Below are 5,055 nucleotides of genomic sequence, written 5' to 3'. Positions count from 1 at the left end.
CTGATTCGTTTTGCATCTTTCGGACTTTTACATTCAATACGCGTTTTGAATATTACTATCAATTTTGGCCGAAGTGAGAATTTTTTTAGAACAATGTTTTCTATTTTTCAGGTTGGTCCAATTCAAGACGAAATTTAGACAACACATATCGTGTAACATTGACTTTATTTTCAAGGTATTTTTGGTAATATACACCGAATCACTGCTAAAACCTCGTTTTGCTGATGTCATTTTCAAGGAAAATTCTAAATTACACACATCACGGCTTATATTGAGCAAGTTTTTCCAACATAGACGTATACTACCCGAACAATAATTGTTACTTCAAAAACTTGGATTTTGATTTGTAAGTAGAACACATATTCCAACTATCTGTAACAACTCAATGCATACTGTTACCCGGGGCTGATAATGTCTCTTACTAGACCTACTCATTTCATCGGATTTTTATTTATTATTGCACCTCAGACAAGGATATGACAGGTGATTCCCCATCTTAGATTATCTATCTCGCCCGATCTAATTCTCTTAGGTGTATTCCTGAGTATAGGAACGCATATATATCTGTTTAAGGTTTACTATCTGTGTTCTATTATCTGATTATATGCCAGATGTTGTAGATCTCCACTGTAAAATGTGTCAGTATCTGTTTCGGGTAACGACGATGTTAGGATTTTATTATTGACGTAAGTAACTTTAAACATACAATGCTCGTTCTTATTCATTCTTTCTGCGTTGAAGTATACCCTTACTAAAGATTAAAGAATGTCTGTATCGTTGTGTTTATTTTTTTTAGGAGAGGACTTGCATAGATTTTGCTTGTTGTCCAATAGTTCTGTCGTTTTGTGAATAAAACATTAAAATCGGTACTAGATGCTGACAATCAATGTGATCTGTTAATAAATTATTAAGACGGGATACTACATTGAATATTATTCTGCTGACAGGAAAGGCGAAATGTTTATCAGAAAGATAGATAATGAAAGTTAAATGGTGGAATCAAATACTGCGTATAAAATTATGTTTTTTTCCCAATGAATAAATCTTATAAATGGTTTAATTAGTGACAAGTTTGATTTCATTATCGGTATCTCTTACATTTTGTTACTTTCTGATCATGTACATTCAGGACTTGAAAACAATTGCTTTATTCCTGGAGTAAAAGACAATTGATTAAAAAAAGACATCCCTCACTGAGACAAATAAATTCTTAACGAAGCGGTTCACCATAACCTAAAATAAACAGCCTGTCTATGAATCCGTGTACAATGTGTTTGGCTTTACTGATAAGACCACGATAGACTAGATACAGTACGAATAGAAATTACATGTTATATAAATTAGTTTGAAAAATGAAGTGGACAACTCACTTGTTGTGTTTGTACTGCGCAATATTTCATCCAACAGGCTTTTGCAGATTAGATTCACATGACACGTAAGCTCAACGAATAGCTATTTTTCTCTGGTGTGAGGTTTCCTTGTCTTATGCTAGGTTTTAGGTCTCATACGTACATTAGTTCTACTACTGAAATCATCCTAAAAAACTGTAGAATATTAATATACTAGCTGTCTGACGTTTTATAGTCACGCACACAAGATTTATATTTTGTGTAAGGGTAAATCACAATGAGTGATGGGTACAGGACGCAATCACTATTCATACTTCATCCACGGATCTTATTACACTCAACACAATTCATCTCGTGTCCGGACAAAAACATAGGGTAAGAGGAGAAATAATTCGTCCCCTTTAGTGAGAGTTGGTTGACCGACACGCATCGTGAAACAAGTGTATATGTGTCAAAAAGTACTTAAGCAACCTGGCAGTCATCACGGAATATTTATTATCAAATTCTGTTATTAAAATCTGTTATTTCCATAATAGAATAAGATTATATTTGTATAATGACAATCTGGTCTGGTATTATAAACTGCATCTCAAGATCAATGGAGAAAATGCGACGTCGGCAATTTCATTTATACCGATGATACTAACACTACAGACAATATGACACAATATGAGAATAATAGCCCGGGGCGGTTTTTACATCCCTTTTAAATTTAATTCAAAAAGAGAAAAATAAACAGAAACACGACTTTACTTTATTTTTCGTTGTCATACTTCATTTTTAAACAATAAACTATAGGCGCAGGTAAAGTTACCTTCAAGATAATTTTGAAAATCTGTAAATGAATATAAGCGTTATCTGAGAAGTAGAGTCTTCATTAGTAAATAGCGAATCTCTATCGCTGGGGCAAAACATTAATGTCATGTGTCCCATGACTAGGTTTCGAATTCAAAATATACATATTCGCCAGATTAAGCTTAATGAAACGAGGACACCTTTGTGGTTCTCTGTATCACAAAAGAGACCGGATAATGCATGTATATGTAAAATAGAGTGTAGAAGAAGGACGCAGATCGACGCTTCATATTTTTATTCCATTTAATTAAAAAAAACCCTACAAAGACAATACACAAAGAATTAAGCAGATATCACAGATATTACTAATCCTTACATGATGTACATGAAGTGCTCAGTGAATACATATTTCATATGTTATCACGCTAAAACTATTAAAAAAAAACAAGAATAATAATCTATCTTTACAATGAATACTTTAATCATCATAAATATTTATCTTACCTACCCCAACTATGGGTCGGGGGTTTCACAGAAGAACTTCTGTACAAAGACTTCTTAATTTACGTACATGGATTATCTGTAAAAGATACATACCAACACATACAGATCATGTATGAACAACATTTGCAGACAATATGAACGTTTTGGCCAATACTAATATGATTCTAATAACTTTATAATCTTTACCAATAATTTCAATCCTTATCGCTAATTCCAATTAAGACATACTTTTTCCAAAATTCACACTAATAAATAATAATTCAAAATAACCAAATATATTATTATATTATATGACAACTAAATGTTGTACATACCATATATGTGATCTTCAGGATGACTTCACAGAATAGTAAAAATTAGGAAGAACCGGACTGTGTGTAACACGTCCGCGCAGTTCCTCAACAAATGTCTCTCTAAAACCGCGCCAAAAGCTAACAAAGACACTGACCACCATACCAAAACGAAGTAACACCTATATATAGAACCATAGAATAAGTAAACAGGTTAGACAAGTGACAGGTACGAACATACACGTATACAGGTACACAGCCTAGCGACCATGCGCAGCGCACATACACACGCAAACAGCACAATAAACGCGGCGCAACATTAAATTTAATTTAAAATCAAGACAAATTATAAAACATCATTATTTGCACTTTGTTACATCTATGTACTGGATACACAATACACTCAGTTCAATAGCTGTTTATTTCTATTTACCTGTGGGGGCAGTCACACCTATCTTCTAATGACAGAAATAGTGATATAGTTGTTCATTGATCCGTGATTGGTATTGCAGTTCGACCTGTGCCCCAGTTTTGTTCTGTACGGTTTTATATTAGACTCGTAGGCTTGGGAGTGTGTCGGCTTATTAGAAAATGGAATATCACAAGAAGATCAAAATGAGTTCTATTTAAGTATTTTAGTATATCTAACACCTTCTGTTGGTCCACCGACCGAGGTCGATCAAAAAACCTGTTTGATTGAAAGATATTGTATGGTAATGTAGTATACACAACGTATTGCAACTTATCATCGTCTTTTCTCCTTATATTGATACCCCATAATATAAATTCTGAATATGAGTCTATGTTAACTGCTGCATTCAATATATGGGTATTTAACATGAGAACACTGCGCGATTCCTGTTCTATATTGTAAACTTTACAGGGAGAGAGGGTTTTTGTGGTTTTTGTTTTTGTTTTTGTTTTTGTTTTTTTTTTTCTGTGGTGGTGAAGGGGAGGGTCGGGGAGGGGGTGGCAGAGGATAAAGATCGGGTGAGGGTTCTATTACAATTCCTAATGAATGAGTCCTATTTTATATTGAAACATGTTGTATTAATTTGCGTCTTTCACTGATAGTTTGTTTAGTTCTACTCCCGCGGTGGATATCGAATCGAAGTTAAGAGATAAATGAACAAGAATATTGTTTGGAAATCGAAAAAAAGAATATATTAGGACACAGACACCGCCTAAGCGCAAGTTGATTAACAAAATACACGTTTTGAACTGCATGATGTATGGCTTGTTCATTTCCTTTTAACAACTACAATCTGACATATCTACACTAACCAAATGTGTTACCACCATTTATATTTCCGTGTTCCTACGTTACCAGTAATGCATTCTTCGTTCCTTTACTAAACATTAATGTATCACCACAGTCATCCTCATCATCAGGTGATGGTCGGGTGGCGCAGTGGTAACATTCATATTTCTCTTTCATTATTATTTTTGCTATTTTTTTCTGTATTATTTAATCATTGATGTCCTTCTTGACACTCACCCTCTTTTGACTCTTGCTAACGCGAAGGCGTTCAATAATTAAGATCTTTGAGAATTTCCCTACATTAAATTCCAATGTTTCGTTTTCTTTCCACGTACAACGCATGTGTTTTATAACACATATATGGGCCCCGTGAGGTCATGATCACTGAAACGTGAAATAAAATGAGGTCAATCATTCCGGTTGACTAGCTTAGTGATATTAGATAATATTGATATCTGCAGTCAGTTATGTAGCAATGTGATGTATTTACTTGAGAGACTACCTGCAAAGACATCATTTCATATCAGAAGAGATTAATGATAAACACTTACATCGGGTAACCCTATTAGACCTAACTAAAATTTCTGAACAAGTTGATTTTTCCTGCTATTGTAGGAGGCATTTATCATCAAATTATTTTGTAAAGTCCTAATTGTGGAATTGTCCTTGGCTTGTTTTGAAACAGGGATTAATATTTTGGAACAAATGCAAGTGAAAAAGCAGGATTTAAATTAGTTGACTTCAGTTGAAAAGTGTATTACAAAGCCGAATTATTTCGACAACTATATAGTGATGGTTCGTTAGCCTCTACATAGATGCTTGTTGTAGGAGTGGTCTGATAAGCTGCGTGAACGAG

Source organism: Ylistrum balloti, unplaced genomic scaffold, assembly GCF_031769215.1.
Source record: "Ylistrum balloti isolate Yb309-2 unplaced genomic scaffold, AGI_CSIRO_Ybal_v1 Utg369588, whole genome shotgun sequence".
Taxonomy (NCBI): domain Eukaryota; kingdom Metazoa; phylum Mollusca; class Bivalvia; order Pectinida; family Pectinidae; genus Ylistrum; species Ylistrum balloti.
Note: the sequence above shows the minus strand (reverse complement) of the source record.